Here is a 19,040-nt window from a genome sequence, read left to right as displayed (position 1 = left end):
AACATACGTCTACATGTCGTGACCTCACCAATGAACCCTCTCATTCTCGGGTATCCATGGCTTCAACGCCACAACCCCGCTATAGACTGGGGATCAGGGGAAATAACGGGATGGGGGTCCGACTGTCATGATTCCTGTATCAAGTCTAACCCGCGCCCTGTGCCTTCCGCTCCAGACGCGCCAACCCCAGACTTAACCGGGGTCCCTGCGTGTTACCACCAATGGGCCGAGGTATTCAGCAAGGCCAAGGCTACCTCTCTGCCTCCCCACCGTCCGTATGATTGCGCCATTGACCTGCTGCCGGGATCAACGATACCCAAGGGGAGGCTGTATTCTCTCTCGGGACCTGAGAAGCAAGCCTTGAATGAATATATAGACTCCTCCTTGCAAGCAGGGCTGATTCGACCGTCGTCGTCGCCTGCGGGGGCGGGGTTCTTTTTCGTGGGCAAGAAGGACGGCACCCTACGTCCCTGCATTGATTATAGTCCCCTCAATCAGATCACCATCAAGAATCGGTATCCGCTCCCACTGATGTCGACCGTGTTCGACCAATTACAGCAAGCCCGGGTGTTCACCAAGTTAGATCTGCGCAACGCCTACCATCTGGTGCGCATCCGGGAAGGGGACGAATGGAAGACAGGGTTCAACACGCATCGAGGACATTTTGAATACCGCGTCATGCCATTTGGCCTCACCAATGCTCCCGCTGTGTTTCAGGCCATGATAAACGATGTTTTGAGAGACTGTTTGGACCGGTTTGTGTACGTATATTTGGACGATATTTTGATTTACTCCCCAGATCTGAAGACCCATAGGGTTCACGTCGAGACGGTGTTGAAACGACTCCTGGAACACCAACTATACGTAAAGGCCGAGAAAAGTGAATTTCACAAGAGCACCGTTTCTTTTCTCGGCTTCATCGTAGCCCCGGGCAAAGTAGAGATGGACCCGGCGAAAGTAAGCGCGGTAACGGAATGGCCTACCCCTGACTCACGCAAGAAGGTGCAACAATTCCTGGGCTTTGCCAATTTTTATCGGCGATTCATTAAGGGCTTCAGTGCCACAGCGGCTCCCTTGCACGCGCTCACGTCTCCTAAAGTCCCCTTCCGCTGGTCAGCAGAGGCGGAGGCGGCCTTCCAGGAGCTAAAGAACCGTTTCAGCACCGCTCCCATCCTCACGCTCCCTGATCCGTCGCGGCAGTTTGTGGTGGAGGTGGACGCCTCCAATCAAGGAGTAGGTGCCATCCTTTCGCAGAGGGCCAAGAGCGACAACAAGCTCCATCCGTGCGCGTTCCTGTCTCGACGGCTGACGCCCGCCGAACAGAATTATGACGTGGGGGATCGCGAACTGTTGGCAGTCAAGCTGGCATTAGAAGAATGGAGACATTGGTTAGAGGGAGCACAGCAGCCTTTTTTGGTCTGGACAGACCATAAAAATTTAGAATACATTAAGTCAGCTAAGAGACTGAATTCACGCCAAGCCCGCTGGTCACTTTTTTTCAATCGTTTTAACTTCACTTTGTCCTACAGACCGGGAACCAAGAACACCAAGCCTGACGCCCTCTCCCGTGTTTTCAACTCGGACCCAGAAATTAAGAAGCCTGAGACTATCCTGCCTTCTCATTGCCTGGTTAGAGCCGTGACCTGGCCTATCGAAGGCCGGGTACAGCAGGCCAATGGTAACGAACCACCCCCTAGTGGTTGCCCTGAGAACCGACTATTTGTCCCTGTTCAATTACGATCCCAAGTCATCCATTGGGCTCACACCTCCAGACTCTCCTGCCATCCGGGCATGCGCCGAACGCTGTTCGTAATCCAGCAGCGATTCTGGTGGCCCTCCATGAGGGCAGACGTCAAGGAATACGTTGCCGCCTGTCCCGTCTGCGCCCGGAATAAGAACGCCCACGGCGCCCGCATGGGGTTGCTGCATCCCCTACCCATTCCTTCGCGCCCGTGGGCGGAGATATCTATGGACTTCGTCACCGGGATTCCGACCTCGCATGGGCGAACCACCATACTCACAGTGGTGGATAGATTTTCAAAGATGGCTCATTTTATCGCCTTGCCCAAGCTCCCGTCCGCTAAACGAACGGCCACCGTGATGATGGACCACATATTCCGGGTTCATGGGTTCCCGAAAGACATAGTTTCCGATAGAGGGTCCCAATTCGTATCCAGGTTTTGGCGGGAGTTTTGTAAGCTCATAGGGGCAACCGTGAGTCTCACGTCAGGCTATCACCCGGAGGCAAACGGACAGACAGAACGTATTAATCAACAGTTGGAGACAAGTCTCCGCTGCCTGGTCTCCCAGAACCCCTCCTCGTGGAGCAAGAACCTCTCCTGGGTGGAGTATGCCCACAACTCCCTGCCCACCACGGCTACAGGTATGTCCCCCTTCAAGTGTGTGTTTGGCTACCAGCCCCCTGTCTTCCCTGACAGTGAGCCGGAGGTGACGGTGTCTTCGGCCCACGCCTTGGTGCGCCGCTGTCATCGCGTCTGGTCGGCGGCTCGGGCCACGCTGGTCCGACAGGGGGACCGGGTAAAGCGGATGGCTGACCGGAGGAGACGTCCGGCGCCCGTGTACCAGAGAGGTCAACGTGTCTGGCTATCCACCAAGGATCTTCCCCACCGGGGGGACTCCAGGAAACTGGCGCCTCGCTTCGTGGGTCCGTTCCCCATCGCCAAGGTCGTGCACCCGGCCGCGGTGCGTCTACGCTTGCCCAGGTCCCTTGCAGTCCACCCCACCTTTCACGTTGGGAAGGTCAAGCCGGTGGTGGACAGCCCGTTGGTGCCGGATCCGGCGCCCCCTCCGCCTCCGCGGACTGTGGACGGTGGGACGGCCTACACCGTCAAAGAACTATTGGATGTGCGCAGAAGAGGCCGGGGCTGGCAGTACCTGGTGGACTGGGAGGGTTATGGACCGGAGGAGCGGCAATGGGTGCCGCCTAGTTATATTTTGGACCCGGGACTTTTTGAGGACTTCTATGCGGCTCACCCTGGGGCTCCTGGGCCGTCTGGGATCCGGCCCTAGGGGGGGGGTTCTGTCATGCGGTCGCGTTTATTTTTTCAGTTTTTTGTCTCGTCAATTGTCGTAACTTTACTTCCGGTTTTATTTTGTCATTCCTTCCGTTTCAGTTCGTGTTTCCTTCCTCGGTGTTGGTTGTCTTGTCTTCCCTGATCCCGATTGTGTGCACCCGCGTAATCGATACTAATTGTCATCACCTGTGTCCCCGCCCGTTTGTGTGTATTTAGTCCGTGTCTTCCCCTTGTCTTGTGCCAGTGTGTCTAGCCTCGTCCCGACCACCAGCGATTCCTTGATGTCCGAACTCTCTGAAAGAACTCTCCTTTTTGTCTCGCCGCCGAGCGACGCTTTTGGTTGTGCCTGGGTCTCCAGCGCCTTTTTGTCTCGCTCCAGTGCGACTCCTTTTGTTGGTACTTTTTGCTACACGTTTTCCCTCGAAAGAGGCGTTTTGATTTGTACTTTTAGCCTTTTGACTCGCCACAGTGCGACGCCTTTTGTTTGTACTTTTTGCCCCGTGTTTTCCCTCGCAAGAGGCGCTTTGTTTTGTACTTTTGCTCTGAGTGCTTGCTGGAATAAATCCCAGATAGATACGACTCTGCATCCGAGTCCTTCGCCTTGTCCCCTGCCTGACACCATGCTCTTTATTCACTGTACATAGAGGTTTTGAACTCTTGTTGTAGTTTCAGTGTCGGAGTTCAAACTAGGCTTGCAGTTTCCGAATGCCATTCGTGATGGGTGTTGTAAAAAGGTCTTGGCTTAAACGATTGAAGTGCACATAAGAAGAAAAAAAAAAAAAAAAAAAGAGCTTGAAGTGCACATAAGAAAAAGAAAAAGCTTACAGCACCTGGTATTCCCAGGCAGTCTCCCATCCAAGTACTAACCAGGCCCGACCCTGCTTAGCTTCCGAGATAAGACGAGATCAGGCGTTCTCAGGGTAGTATGGCCGTAAGCCGTGAGGTGACCCAACATTTTGCATTTTATAGACACAATCGCCCCTGAAACTAGCGAGCAAGCCAATGAAGCCTTCAAAACTGCTTCGGCACATGGAGACCAAGCATCCTGCATTAAAAGACAAACCTTAACCACTTCGGGTTTCATTGTCTCCGATTACGCCTGGATGGGACCGGCTCGTTTCTGAGAAACAAGCTCGGTGCTCCCAATAATTCAACGTAATGGTGACTTTTATTTTTATGTGGTTTATATTTGTTTTTATGCCAGTCGTATCATTTTATTTAATCCTATTTATATATATTTATTATAAATGTAGTATTTATTTATATAGATTTATTGTTTATTTATATATATAAAGGCAGGTCCGCAAAAATATTTCTGACGCGTAGCCGGTCCGTGGCGCAAGAAAGTTTGGGGACCACTAGTCTAAAAGAATCTGGCCGTAACTGGAATAGGGTTCTACGCGAATGCCCAACGGAAAAGTGAAGTGCACAAAACCTGCATTTGGCTGTATCAAAATAAATGTCATGAAAAAGGTAAAAACACTACATGGAAGCGCAATGTGTTGTGCTGGGTTCTTTTACAAGTAAAGACTGCTGCTTTGAGTTCACAGGGAGCCATGCTCTTTATTCACTGTACATAGTCTGTCCTCTAGCGGTAAAAACGTGAACTGCAATGCTATGGCTGTCGCCACACAATGTAGGTTTTAAACTCGTGTTGTAGTTTCAGTGTCGGAGTTCAAACTAGGCTTGCAGTTTCCGAATGCCATTCGTGATGGGTGCTGTAAAAAGTTCTTGGCTTAAACGATTGAAGTGCACATTAGAAAAAAAAAAAAAAAAAAAAGCTTACGGTAAATGGTATTCCCAGGCGGTCTCCCATCCAAGTACTAACCAGGCCCGACCCTGCTTAGCCTCCGAGGTCGGACGAGAGCGGGCGCTCTCAGGGTAGCATTGCCGTAAGCCGTGAGACCGCTCAGAATTTTTCATTTTATAGACACAATCGCCCCTGAAACCATGCCAAGCAGCGGCGGGACTTGATGGCTGTGGTAAAAGTTTCCTTTCACAATTGACGTGGGGAAAAAAAAAAAAAAAAAAGGCTTTCAGCACCTGGTATTCCCGGACGGTCACCCTTCCCTTTTGTTTTTTTTTTTTTTGTTTTTTTTACAACCAGGGCCGAAACAGGCTTTCTTCCAAGGCTTTTGGTGTTTTCTGGAAACATGGCTATCATGAAAAGTTATTGACAGCTTTTTATGCGGTAGCACGAATTTGCCGTTGCGACCTGCATTTTGCTGAATCAAAATAAATGCCTTGAAAAGTTTAAAAACACTTCATGGAAGTCACTTCACTGGTTTCTTTTATATCAAACAAATTGTTTTAGGTTATTCACCTGACATGTTTCGGCGGTTTCTTCCGCCTTCATCAGAGTGTCACAGATGTGATGGTGACGCGTCTTTATCAGCTGATGGATCAACATGTCAGGTGAATAACCTAAAACAATTTGTTTGATATAAAAGAAACCAGTGAAGTGATTAAATAAGGAAAAACAAAATGAACTTAGTACAATTACTTCATGGAAGTGTTGTGTTGGGTTCTTTTACAAGTCAAGCCTGCTGCTTTGAGTTCACAGGGAGCCATGCTCACTGTACATAGTCTGCTCTCTAGCGGTAAAAAATTTAACTACAATGCTGTGGATGTCACCACATAATATAGCTTTCAAACTCGTGTTATAGTTTCAATGTCGGAGTTTAAATTAGGCTTGCTGTTTCCGGATGCCATTCGTGATGGGTGTTGTAAAAAATTGCTTCTTAAACGATTGAAGTGCACATAAGAAAAAGAAAAAGCTTACAGCACCTGGTATTCCCAGGCGGTCTCCCATCCAAGTACTAACCAGGCCCGACCCTGCTTAGCTTCCGAGATCGGACGAGATCGGGCGTTCTCAGGGTAGTATGGCCGTAAGCCGTGAGGTGACCCAACATTTTGCATTTTATAGACACAATCGCCCCTGAAACTAGCGAGCGAGCCAATGAAGCCTTCAAAACTGCTTCGGCACATGGAGACCAAGCATCCTGCATTAAAAGACAAACCTTAACCACTTCGGGTTTCATTGTCTCCGATTACGCCTGGATGGGACCGGCTCGTTTCTGAGAAACAAGCTCGGTGCTCCCAATAATTCAACGTAATGGTGACTTTTATTTTTATGTGGTTTATATTTGTTTTTATGCCAGTCGTATCATTTTATTTAATCGTATTTACCGTATTTGCCGGTGTACAGGTCGACTCGGTGTATAAGTCGACCCCCTAAAATTCGACGGAAATTTACGATTTTATGATATATCCTTTGTATAAGTCGAGCTCAATTGTTGCATTATATTAAACTTCAAAATTCAATATGCGAAATTTATTGACGAAATGTGTTCAAATTCTGGGAGGCCGTGCGCATGCTGCTGTTTATAAGCACCGCGGAGGAGATCGCGGCCGGCGAGCTCGCGCACGCCGCCCGGCACCAACGGGAGGCCGGAAATAGCTCCAAGCCGAGCGGATCGGCACTTTATAAGCACCGCGGAGGAGATCACGGCGCCTCATTGGACTTCCAGCCGCCGGCGAGCTCGCGCACCCGCCCGGCACATCCGGGAGGCCGTGCGCACGAGCCAAGTGGCCGAAAATAGCCCCCGCCGAGCGGATCGGCGGTTTATAAACACCGCGGAGGTGGTCGCGGCGCCTCATTCGACTTCCAGCGGGCCGCGCACTCGCGCACGCCGCCCGGTTCAAATTTTCTAAGTGCAACGCACAATGAGATGCATGAGAAACGGCCTTGGTTACCATCACATTTGAAGCGATGAATACGAAGTTAAATTTTATGACTCGGTGTATAAGTCGAGGTCGATTTTTTTCGGTCGATTTTGGATCGAAAAAGGTCGACCAATACACCGGCAAATACGGTATATATACTTATTATAAATGTAGTATTTATTTATATTGATTTATTGTTTATTTATATATATAAAGGCAGGTCCGCAAAAATATTTCTGACGCGTAGCCGGTCCGTGGCGCAAGAAAGGTTGGGGACCACTAGTCTAAAAGAATCTGGCCGTAACTGGAATAGGGTTCTACGCGAATGCCCAACGGAAAAGTGAAGTGCACAAAACCTGCATTTGGCTGTATCAAAATAAATGTCATGAAAAAGGTAAAAACACTACATGGAAGCGCAATGTGTTGTGCTGGGTTCTTTTACAAGTAAAGACTGCTGCTTTGAGTTCACAGGGAGCCATGCTCTTTATTCACTGTACATAGAGGTTTTGAACTCGTGTTGTAGTTTCAGTGTCGGAGTTCAAACTAGGCTTGCAGTTTCCGAATGCCATTCGTGATGGGTGTTGTAAAAAGGTCTTGGCTTAAACGATTGAAGTGCACATAAGAAGAAAAAAAAAAAAAAAAAAGAGCTTGAAGTGCACATAAGAAAAAGAAAAAGCTTACAGCACCTGGTATTCCCAGGCAGTCTCCCATCCAAGTACTAACCAGGCCCGACCCTGCTTAGCTTCCGAGATAAGACGAGATCAGGCGTTCTCAGGGTAGTATGGCCGTAAGCCGTGAGGTGACCCAACATTTTGCATTTTATAGACACAATCGCCCCTGAAACTAGCGAGCAAGCCAATGAAGCCTTCAAAACTGCTTCGGCACATGGAGACCAAGCATCCTGCATTAAAAGACAAACCTTAACCACTTCGGGTTTCATTGTCTCCGATTACGCCTGGATGGGACCGGCTCGTTTCTGAGAAACAAGCTCGGTGCTCCCAATAATTCAACGTAATGGTGACTTTTATTTTTATGTGGTTTATATTTGTTTTTATGCCAGTCGTATCATTTTATTTAATCCTATTTATATATATTTATTATAAATGTAGTATTTATTTGTATAGATTTATTGTTTATTTATATATATAAAGGCAGGTCCGCAAAAATATTTCTGACGCGTAGCCGGTCCGTGGCGCAAGAAAGTTTGGGGACCACTAGTCTAAAAGAATCTGGCCGTAACTGGAATAGGGTTCTACGCGAATGCCCAACGGAAAAGTGAAGTGCACAAAACCTGCATTTGGCTGTATCAAAATAAATGTCATGAAAAAGGTAAAAACACTACATGGAAGCGCAATGTGTTGTGCTGGGTTCTTTTACAAGTAAAGACTGCTGCTTTGAGTTCACAGGGAGCCATGCTCTTTATTCACTGTACATAGTCTGTCCTCTAGCGGTAAAAACGTGAACTGCAATGCTATGGCTGTCGCCACACAATGTAGGTTTTAAACTCGTGTTGTAGTTTCAGTGTCGGAGTTCAAACTAGGCTTGCAGTTTCCGAATGCCATTCGTGATGGGTGCTGTAAAAAGTTCTTGGCTTAAAGGATTGAAGTGCACATAAGAAAAAAAAAAAAAAAAAAAAGCTTACGGTAAATGGTATTCCCAGGCGGTCTCCCATCCAAGTACTAACCAGGCCCGACCCTGCTTAGCCTCCGAGGTCGGACGAGAGCGGGCGCTCTCAGGGTAGTATTGCCGTAAGCCGTGAGACCGCTCAGAATTTTTCATTTTATAGACACAATCGCCCCTGAAACCATGCCAAGCAGCGGCGGGACTTGATGGCTGTGGTAAAAGTTTCCTTTCACAATTGACGTGGGGAAAAAAAAAAAAAAAAAGGCTTTCAGCACCTGGTATTCCCGGACGGTCACCCTTCCCTTTTGTTTTTTTTTTTTGTTTTTTTTACAACCAGGGCCGAAACAGGCTTTCTTCCAAGGCTTTTGGTGTTTTCTGGAAACATGGCTATCATGAAAAGTTATTGACAGCTTTTTATGCGGTAGCACGAATTTGCCGTTGCGACCTGCATTTTGCTGAATCAAAATAAATGCCTTGAAAAGTTTAAAAACACTTCATGGAAGTCACTTCACTGGTTTCTTTTATATCAAACAAATTGTTTTAGGTTATTCACCTGACATGTTTCGGCGGTTTCTTCCGCCTTCATCAGAGTGTCACAGATGTGATGGTGACGCGTCTTTATCAGCTGATGGATCAACATGTCAGGTGAATAACCTAAAACAATTTGTTTGATATAAAAGAAACCAGTGAAGTGATTAAATAAGGAAAAACAAAATGAACTTAGTACAATTACTTCATGGAAGTGTTGTGTTGGGTTCTTTTACAAGTCAAGCCTGCTGCTTTGAGTTCACAGGGAGCCATGCTCACTGTACATAGTCTGCTCTCTAGCGGTAAAAAATTTAACTACAATGCTGTGGATGTCACCACATAATATAGCTTTCAAACTCGTGTTATAGTTTCAATGTCGGAGTTTAAATTAGGCTTGCTGTTTCCGGATGCCATTCGTGATGGGTGTTGTAAAAAATTGCTTCTTAAACGATTGAAGTGCACATAAGAAAAAGAAAAAGCTTACAGCACCTGGTATTCCCAGGCGGTCTCCCATCCAAGTACTAACCAGGCCCGACCCTGCTTAGCTTCCGAGATCGGACGAGATCGGGCGTTCTCAGGGTAGTATGGCCGTAAGCCGTGAGGTGACCCAACATTTTGCATTTTATAGACACAATCGCCCCTGAAACTAGCGAGCGAGCCAATGAAGCCTTCAAAACTGCTTCGGCACATGGAGACCAAGCATCCTGCATTAAAAGACAAACCTTAACCACTTCGGGTTTCATTGTCTCCGATTACGCCTGGATGGGACCGGCTCGTTTCTGAGAAACAAGCTCGGTGCTCCCAATAATTCAACGTAATGGTGACTTTTATTTTTATGTGGTTTATATTTGTTTTTATGCCAGTCGTATCATTTTATTTAATCGTATTTACCGTATTTGCCGGTGTACAGGTCGACTCGGTGTATAAGTCGACCCCCTAAAATTCGACGGAAATTTACGATTTTATGATATATCCTTTGTATAAGTCGAGCTCAATTGTTGCATTATATTAAACTTCAAAATTCAATATGCGAAATTTATTGACGAAATGTGTTCAAATTCTGGGAGGCCGTGCGCATGCTGCTGTTTATAAGCACCGCGGAGGAGATCGCGGCCGGCGAGCTCGCGCACGCCGCCCGGCACCAACGGGAGGCCGGAAATAGCTCCAAGCCGAGCGGATCGGCACTTTATAAGCACCGCGGAGGAGATCGCGGCGCCTCATTGGACTTCCAGCCGCCGGCGAGCTCGCGCACCCGCCCGGCACATCCGGGAGGCCGTGCGCACGAGCCAAGTGGCCGAAAATAGCCCCCGCCGAGCGGATCGGCTGTTTATAAGCACCGCGGAGGTGGTCGCGGCGCCTCATTCGACTTCCAGCGGCCGGCGAGCTCGCGCACCCGCCCGGCACATCCGGGAGGCCGTGCGCACGAGCCAAGTGGCCGAAAATAGCCCCCTCCGAGCGGATCGGCTGTTTATAAGCACCGCGGAGGTGGTCGCGGCGCCTCATTCGACTTCCAGCGGCCGGCGAGCTCGCGCACCCGACCGGCACATCCGGGAGGCCGTGCGCACGAGCCAAGTGGCCGAAAATAGCCCCCGCCGAGCGGATCGGCTGTTTATAAGCACCGCGGAGGTGGTCGCGGCGCCTCATTCGACTTCCGGCGGGCGGCGAGCTCGCGCACCCGCCCGGCACATCCGGGAGGCCGTGCGCACGAGCCAAGTGGCCGAAAATAGCCCCGGCCGAGTGGATCGGCTGTTTATAAGCACCGCGGAGGTGGTCGCGGCGCCTCATTCGACTTCCAGCGGCCGGCGAGCTCGCGCACCCGCCCGGCACATCCGGGAGGCCGTGCGCACGAGCCAAGTGGCCGAAAACAGCCCCCGCCGAGCGGATCGGCTGTTTATAAGCACCGCGGAGGTGGTCGCGGCGCCTCATTCGACTTCCAGCGGCCGGCGAGCTCGCGCACCCGCCCGGCACATCCGGGAGGCCGTGCGCACGAGCCAAGTGGCCGAAAATAGCCCCCGCCGAGCGGATCGGCTGTTTATAAGCACCGCGGAGGTGGTCGCGGCGCCTCATTCGACTTCAAGCGGCCGGCGAGCTCGCGCACACGCCCGGCACATCCGGGAGGCCGTGCGCACGAGCCAAGTGGCCGAAAATAGCCCCCGCCGAGCGGATCGGCTGTTTATAAGCACCGCGGAGGTGGTCGCGGCGCCTCATTCGACTTCCAGCGGCCGGCGAGCTCGCGCACCCGCCCGGCACATCCGGGAGGCCGTGCGCACGAGCCAAGTGGCCGAAAATAGCCCCCGCCGAGCGGATCGGCGGTTTATAAGCACCGCGGAGGTGGTCACGGCGCCTCATTCGACTTCCAGCGGCCGGCGAGATCGCGCACCCGCCCGGCACATCCTGGAGGCCGTGCGCACGAGCCAAGTGGCCGAAAATAGCCCCCGCCGAGCGGATCGGCTGTTTATAAGCACCGCGGAGGTGGTCGCGGCGCCTCATTCGACTTCCGGCGGGCGGCGAGCTCGCGCACCCGCCCGGCACATCCGGGAGGCCGTGCGCACGAGCCAAGTGGCCGAAAATAGCCCCCGCCGAGCGGATCGGCTGTTTATAAGCACCGCGGAGGTGGTCGCGGCGCCTCATTCGACTTCCAGCGGCCGGCGAGCTCGCGCACCCGCCCGGCACATCCGGGAGGCCGTGCGCACGAGCCAAGTGGCCGAAAATAGCCCCCGCCGAGCGGATCGGCTGTTTATAAGCACCGCGGAGGTGGTCGGGCGCCTCATTCGACTTCCAGCGGCCGGCGAGCTCGCGCACCCGCCCGGCACATCCGGGAGGCCGTGCGCACGAGCCAAGTGGCCGAAAATAGCCCCCGCCGAGCGGATCGGCTGTTTATAAGCACCGCGGAGGTGGTCGCGGCGCCTCATTCGACTTCCAGCGGCCGGCGAGCCCGCGCACCCGCCCGGCACATCCGGGAGGCCGTGCGCACGAGCCAAGTGGGCGAAAATAGCCCCCGCCGAGCGGATCGGCTGTTTATAAGCACCGCGGAGGTGGTCGCGGCGCCTCATTCGACTTCCAGCGGCCGGCGAGCTCGCGCACCCGCCCGGCACATCCGGGAGGCCGTGCGCACGAGCCAAGTGGCCGAAAATAGCCCCCGCCGAGCGGATCGGCTGTTTATAAGCACCGCGGAGGTGGTCGCGGCGCCTCATTCGACTTCCAGCGGCCGGCGAGCTCGCGCACCCGCCCGGCACATCCGGGAGGCCGTGCGCACGAGCCAAGTGGCCGAAAATAGCCCCCGCCGAGCGGATCGGCTGTTTATAAGCACCGCGGAGGTGGTCGCGGCGCCTCATTCGACTTACAGCGGTCGGCGAGCTCGCGCACCCGCCCGGCACATCCGGGAGGCCGTGCGCACGAGCCAAGTGGCCGAAAATAGCCCCCGCCGAGCGGATCGGCTGTTTATAAGCACCGCGGAGGTGGTCGCGGCGCCTCATTCGACTTCCAGCGGCCGGCGAGCTCGCGCACCCGCCCGGCACATCCGGGAGGCCGTGCGCACGAGCCAAGTGGCCGAAAATAGCCCCCGCCGAGCGGATCGGCTGTTTATAAGCACCGCGGAGGTGGTCGCGGCGCCTCATTCGACTTCCAGCGGCCGGCGAGCTCGCGCACCCGCCCGGCACATCCGGGAGGCCGTGCGCACGAGCCAAGTGGCCGAAAATAGCCCCCGCCGAGCGGATCGGCTGTTTATAAGCACCGCGGAGGTGGTCGCGGCGCCTCATTCGACTTCCAGCGGCCGGCGAGATCGCGCACCCGCCCGGCACATCCGGGAGGCCGTGCGCACGAGCCAAGTGGCCGAAAATAGCCCCCGCCGAGCGGATCGGCGGTTTATAAACACCGCGGAGGTGGTCGCGGCGCCTCATTCGACTTCCAGCGGGCCGCGCACTCGCGCACGCCGCCCGGTTCAAATTTTCTAAGTGCAACGCACAATGAGATGCATGAGAAACGGCCTTGGTTACCATCACATTTGAAGCGATGAATACGAAGTTAAATTTTATGACTCGGTGTATAAGTCGAGGTCGATTTTTTTCGGTCGATTTTGGATCGAAAAAGGTCGACCAATACACCTGCAAATACGGTATATATACTTATTATAAATGTAGTATTTATTTATATTGATTTATTGTTTATTTATATATATAAAGGCAGGTCCGCAAAAATATTTCTGACGCGTAGCCGGTCCGTGGCGCAAGAAAGGTTGGGGACCACTAGTCTAAAAGAATCTGGCCGTAACTGGAATAGGGTTCTACGCGAATGCCCAACGGAAAAGTGAAGTGCACAAAACCTGCATTTGGCTGTATCAAAATAAATGTCATGAAAAAGGTAAAAACACTACATGGAAGCGCAATGTGTTGTGCTGGGTTCTTTTACAAGTAAAGACTGCTGCTTTGAGTTCACAGGGAGCCATGCTCTTTATTCACTGTACATAGAGGTTTTGAACTCTTGTTGTAGTTTCAGTGTCGGAGTTCAAACTAGGCTTGCAGTTTCCGAATGCCATTCGTGATGGGTGTTGTAAAAAGGTCTTGGCTTAAACGATTGAAGTGCACATAAGAAGAAAAAAAAAAAAAAAAAAGAGCTTGAAGTGCACATAAGAAAAAGAAAAAGCTTACAGCACCTGGTATTCCCAGGCAGTCTCCCATCCAAGTACTAACCAGGCCCGACCCTGCTTAGCTTCCGAGATAAGACGAGATCAGGCGTTCTCAGGGTAGTATGGCCGTAAGCCGTGAGGTGACCCAACATTTTGCATTTTATAGACACAATCGCCCCTGAAACTAGCGAGCAAGCCAATGAAGCCTTCAAAACTGCTTCGGCACATGGAGACCAAGCATCCTGCATTAAAAGACAAACCTTAACCACTTCGGGTTTCATTGTCTCCGATTACGCCTGGATGGGACCGGCTCGTTTCTGAGAAACAAGCTCGGTGCTCCCAATAATTCAACGTAATGGTGACTTTTATTTTTATGTGGTTTATATTTGTTTTTATGCCAGTCGTATCATTTTATTTAATCCTATTTATATATATTTATTATAAATGTAGTATTTATTTGTATAGATTTATTGTTTATTTATATATATAAAGGCAGGTCCGCAAAAATATTTCTGACGCGTAGCCGGTCCGTGGCGCAAGAAAGTTTGGGGACCACTAGTCTAAAAGAATCTGGCCGTAACTGGAATAGGGTTCTACGCGAATGCCCAACGGAAAAGTGAAGTGCACAAAACCTGCATTTGGCTGTATCAAAATAAATGTCATGAAAAAGGTAAAAACACTACATGGAAGCGCAATGTGTTGTGCTGGGTTCTTTTACAAGTAAAGACTGCTGCTTTGAGTTCACAGGGAGCCATGCTCTTTATTCACTGTACATAGTCTGTCCTCTAGCGGTAAAAACGTGAACTGCAATGCTATGGCTGTCGCCACACAATGTAGGTTTTAAACTCGTGTTGTAGTTTCAGTGTCGGAGTTCAAACTAGGCTTGCAGTTTCCGAATGCCATTCGTGATGGGTGCTGTAAAAAGTTCTTGGCTTAAACGATTGAAGTGCACATAAGAAAAAAAAAAAAAAAAAAAAGCTTACGGTAAATGGTATTCCCAGGCGGTCTCCCATCCAAGTACTAACCAGGCCCGACCCTGCTTAGCCTCCGAGGTCGGACGAGAGCGGGCGCTCTCAGGGTAGTATTGCCGTAAGCCGTGAGACCGCTCAGAATTTTTCATTTTATAGACACAATCGCCCCTGAAACCATGCCAAGCAGCGGCGGGACTTGATGGCTGTGGTAAAAGTTTCCTTTCACAATTGACGTGGGGAAAAAAAAAAAAAAAAAAAAAGGCTTTCAGCACCTGGTATTCCCGGACGGTCACCCTTCCCTTTTGTTTTTTTTTTTTTGTTTTTTTTACAACCAGGGCCGAAACAGGCTTTCTTCCAAGGCTTTTGGTGTTTTCTGGAAACATGGCTATCATGAAAAGTTATTGACAGCTTTTTATGCGGTAGCACGAATTTGCCGTTGCGACCTGCATTTTGCTGAATCAAAATAAATGCCTTGAAAAGTTTAAAAACACTTCATGGAAGTCACTTCACTGGTTTCTTTTATATCAAACAAATTGTTTTAGGTTATTCACCTGACATGTTTCGGCGGTTTCTTCCGCCTTCATCAGAGTGTCACAGATGTGATGGTGACGCGTCTTTATCAGCTGATGGATCAACATGTCAGGTGAATAACCTAAAACAATTTGTTTGATATAAAAGAAACCAGTGAAGTGATTAAATAAGGAAAAACAAAATGAACTTAGTACAATTACTTCATGGAAGTGTTGTGTTGGGTTCTTTTACAAGTCAAGCCTGCTGCTTTGAGTTCACAGGGAGCCATGCTCACTGTACATAGTCTGCTCTCTAGCGGTAAAAAATTTAACTACAATGCTGTGGATGTCACCACATAATATAGCTTTCAAACTCGTGTTATAGTTTCAATGTCGGAGTTTAAATTAGGCTTGCTGTTTCCGGATGCCATTCGTGATGGGTGTTGTAAAAAATTGCTTCTTAAACGATTGAAGTGCACATAAGAAAAAGAAAAAGCTTACAGCACCTGGTATTCCCAGGCGGTCTCCCATCCAAGTACTAACCAGGCCCGACCCTGCTTAGCTTCCGAGATCGGACGAGATCGGGCGTTCTCAGGGTAGTATGGCCGTAAGCCGTGAGGTGACCCAACATTTTGCATTTTATAGACACAATCGCCCCTGAAACTAGCGAGCGAGCCAATGAAGCCTTCAAAACTGCTTCGGCACATGGAGACCAAGCATCCTGCATTAAAAGACAAACCTTAACCACTTCGGGTTTCATTGTCTCCGATTACGCCTGGATGGGACCGGCTCGTTTCTGAGAAACAAGCTCGGTGCTCCCAATAATTCAACGTAATGGTGACTTTTATTTTTATGTGGTTTATATTTGTTTTTATGCCAGTCGTATCATTTTATTTAATCGTATTTACCGTATTTGCCGGTGTACAGGTCGACTCGGTGTATAAGTCGACCCCCTAAAATTCGACGGAAATTTACGATTTTATGATATATCCTTTGTTTAAGTCGAGCTCAATTGTTGCATTATATTAAACTTCAAAATTCAATATGCGAAATTTATTGACGAAATGTGTTCAAATTCTGGGAGGCCGTGCGCATGCTGCTGTTTATAAGCACCGCGGAGGAGATCGCGGCCGGCGAGCTCGCGCACCCGCCCGGCACATCCGGGAGGCCGTGCGCACGAGCCAAGTGGCCGAAAATAGCCCCGGCCGAGCGGATCGGCTGTTTATAAGCACCGCGGAGGTGGTCGCGGCGCCTCATTCGACTTCCAGCGGCCGGCGAGCTCGCGCACCCGCCCGGCACATCCGGGAGGCCGTGCGCACGAGCCAAGTGGCCGAAAACAGCCCCCGCCGAGCGGATCGGCTGTTTATAAGCACCGCGGAGGTGGTCGCGGCGCCTCATTCGACTTCCAGCGGCCGGCGAGCTCGCGCACCCGCCCGGCACATCCGGGAGGCCGTGCGCACGAGCCAAGTGGCCGAAAATAGCCCCCGCCGATCGGATCGGCTGTTTATAAGCACCGCGGAGGTGGTCGCGGCGCCTCATTCGACTTCAAGCGGCCGGCGAGCTCGCGCACCCGCCCGGCACATCCGGGAGGCCGTGCGCACGAGCCAAGTGGCCGAAAATAGCCCCCGCCGAGCGGATCGGCTGTTTATAAGCACCGCGGAGGTGGTCGCGGCGCCTCATTCGACTTCCAGCGGCCGGCGAGCTCGCGCACCCGCCCGGCACATCCGGGAGGCCGTGCGCACGAGCCAAGTGGCCGAAAATAGCCCCCGCCGAGCGGATCGGCGGTTTATAAGCACCGCGGAGGTGGTCACGGCGCCTCATTCGACTTCCAGCGGCCGGCGAGATCGCGCACCCGCCCGGCACATCCTGGAGGCCGTGCGCACGAGCCAAGTGGCCGAAAATAGCCCCCGCCGAGCGGATCGGCTGTTTATAAGCACCGCGGAGGTGGTCGCGGCGCCTCATTCGACTTCCGGCGGGCGGCGAGCTCGCGCACCCGCCCGGCACATCCGGGAGGCCGTGCGCACGAGCCAAGTGGCCGAAAATAGCCCCCGCCGAGCGGATCGGCTGTTTATAAGCACCGCGGAGGTGGTCGCGGCGCCTCATTCGACTTCCAGCGGCCGGCGAGCTCGCGCACCCGCCCGGCACATCCGGGAGGCCGTGCGCACGAGCCAAGTGGCCGAAAATAGCCCCCGCCGAGCGGATCGGCTGTTTATAAGCACCGCGGAGGTGGTCGCGGCGCCTCATTCGACTTCCGGCGGGCGGCGAGCTCGCGCACCCGCCCGGCACATCCGGGAGGCCGTGCGCACGAGCCAAGTGGCCGAAAATAGCCCCCGCCGAGCGGATCGGCTGTTTATAAGCACCGCGGAGGTGGTCGCGGCGCCTCATTCGACTTCCAGCGGCCGGCGAGCTCGCGCACCCGCCCGGCACATCCGGGAGGCCGTGCGCACGAGCCAAGTGGCCGAAAATAGCCCCCGCCGAGCGGATCGGCTGTTTATAAGCACCGCGGAGGTGGTCGCGGCGCCTCATTCGACTTACAGCGGTCGGCGAGCTCGCGCACCCGCCCGGCACATCCGGGAGGCCGTGCGCACGAGCCAAGTGGCCGAAAATAGCCCCCGCCGAGCGGATCGGCTGTTTATAAGCACCGCGGAGGTGGTCGCGGCGCCTCATTCGACTTCCAGCGGCCGGCGAGCTCGCGCACCCGCCCGGCACATCCGGGAGGCCGTGCGCACGAGCCAAGTGGCCGAAAATAGCCCCCGCCGAGCGGATCGGCTGTTTATAAGCACCGCGGAGGTGGTCGCGGCGCCTCATTCGACTTCCAGCGGCCGGCGAGCTCGCGCACCCGCCCGGCACATCCGGGAGGCCGTGCGCACGAGCCAAGTGGCCGAAAATAGCCCCCGCCGAGCGGATCGGCTGTTTATAAGCACCGCGGAGGTGGTCGCGGCGCCTCATTCGACTTCCAGCGGCCAGCGAGCTCGCGCACCCGCCCGGCACATCCGGGAGGCCGTGCGCACGAGCCAAGTGGCCGAACATAGCCCCCGCCGAGCGGATCGGCTGTTTATAAGCACCGCGGAGGTGGTCGCGGCGCCTCATTCGACTTCCAGCGGCCGGCGAGCTCGCGCACCCGACCGGCACATCCGGGAGGCCGTGCGCACGAGCCAAGTGGCCGAAAATAGCCCCCGCCGAGCGGATCGGCTGTTTATAAGCACCGCGGAGGTGGTCGCGGCGCCTCATTCGACTTCCGGCGGGCGGCGAGCTCGCGCACCCGCCCGGCACATCCGGGAGGCCGTGCGCACGAGCCAAGTGGCCGAAAATAGCCCCGGCCGAGCGGATCGGCTGTTTATAAGCACCGCGGAGGTGGTCGCGGCGCCTCATTCGACTTCCAGCGGCCGGCGAGCTCGCGCACCCGCCCGGCACATCCGGGAGGCCGTGCGCACGAGCCAAGTGGCCGAAAATAGCCCCCGCGAGCGGATCGGCTGTTTATAAGCACCGCGGAGGTGGTCGCGGCGCCTCATTCGACTTCCAGCGGCCGGCGAGCTCGCGCACCCGCCCGGCACATCCGGGAGGCCGTGCGCACGAGCCAAGTGGCCGAAAATAGCCCCCGCCGAGCGGATCGGCTGTTTATAAGCACCGCGGAGGTGGTCGCGGCGCCTCATTCGACTTCCAGCGGCCGGCGAGCTCGCGCACCCGCCCGGCACATCCGGGAGGCCGTGCGCACAAGCCAAGTGGCCGAAAATAGCCCCCGCCGAGCGGATCGGCTGTTTATAAGCACCGCGGAGGTGGTCGCGGCGCCTCATTCGACTTCCAGCGGCCGGCGAGCTCGCGCACCCGCCCGGCACATCCGGGAGGCCGTGCGCACGAGCCAAGTGGCCGAAAATAGCCCCCGCCGAGCGGATCGGCTGTTTATAAGCACCGCGGAGGTGGTCGCGGCGCCTCATTCGACTTACAGCGGTCGGCGAGCTCGCGCACCCGCCCGGCACATCCGGGAGGCCGTGCGCACGAGCCAAGTGGCCGAAAATAGCCCCCG

General features: G+C 53.2%; 6 non-coding genes and 3 pseudogenes across 6 annotated transcripts; all 9 read right to left on the bottom strand.

Annotated features, from left to right (window-relative positions):
• Positions 1-3,853: 3,853 nt before the first annotated feature.
• Positions 3,854-3,972, bottom strand: LOC125993181 (5S ribosomal RNA). The gene has a single exon (XR_007490061.1). It is a non-coding gene; the product is annotated as a 5S ribosomal RNA (ribosomal RNA).
• An 842-nt stretch (positions 3,973-4,814) lies between these two features.
• Positions 4,815-4,933, bottom strand: LOC125993223 (5S ribosomal RNA; annotated as a pseudogene).
• Positions 4,934-5,810: 877 nt separating this feature from the next.
• Positions 5,811-5,929, bottom strand: LOC125993264 (5S ribosomal RNA). The gene has a single exon (XR_007490093.1). It is a non-coding gene; the product is annotated as a 5S ribosomal RNA (ribosomal RNA).
• Positions 5,930-7,435: 1,506 nt separating this feature from the next.
• LOC125993299 (5S ribosomal RNA) lies at positions 7,436-7,554 on the bottom strand. The gene has a single exon (XR_007490127.1). It is a non-coding gene; the product is annotated as a 5S ribosomal RNA (ribosomal RNA).
• Positions 7,555-8,396: 842 nt separating this feature from the next.
• On the bottom strand, positions 8,397-8,515 carry LOC125993218 (5S ribosomal RNA; annotated as a pseudogene).
• An 874-nt stretch (positions 8,516-9,389) lies between these two features.
• Positions 9,390-9,508, bottom strand: LOC125993262 (5S ribosomal RNA). Its single transcript, XR_007490092.1, has one exon. It is a non-coding gene; the product is annotated as a 5S ribosomal RNA (ribosomal RNA).
• Positions 9,509-13,551: 4,043 nt separating this feature from the next.
• On the bottom strand, positions 13,552-13,670 carry LOC125993298 (5S ribosomal RNA). Its single transcript, XR_007490126.1, has one exon. It is a non-coding gene; the product is annotated as a 5S ribosomal RNA (ribosomal RNA).
• An 842-nt stretch (positions 13,671-14,512) lies between these two features.
• Positions 14,513-14,631, bottom strand: LOC125993217 (5S ribosomal RNA; annotated as a pseudogene).
• Positions 14,632-15,510: 879 nt separating this feature from the next.
• On the bottom strand, positions 15,511-15,629 carry LOC125993261 (5S ribosomal RNA). The gene has a single exon (XR_007490091.1). It is a non-coding gene; the product is annotated as a 5S ribosomal RNA (ribosomal RNA).
• Positions 15,630-19,040: the final 3,411 nt, after the last annotated feature.

Source organism: Syngnathus scovelli, unplaced genomic scaffold, assembly GCF_024217435.2.
Source record: "Syngnathus scovelli strain Florida unplaced genomic scaffold, RoL_Ssco_1.2 HiC_scaffold_27, whole genome shotgun sequence".
Taxonomy (NCBI): Eukaryota; Metazoa; Chordata; class Actinopteri; order Syngnathiformes; family Syngnathidae; genus Syngnathus; species Syngnathus scovelli.
Note: the sequence above shows the minus strand (reverse complement) of the source record. Positions and strands in the feature narration are given on the sequence as shown.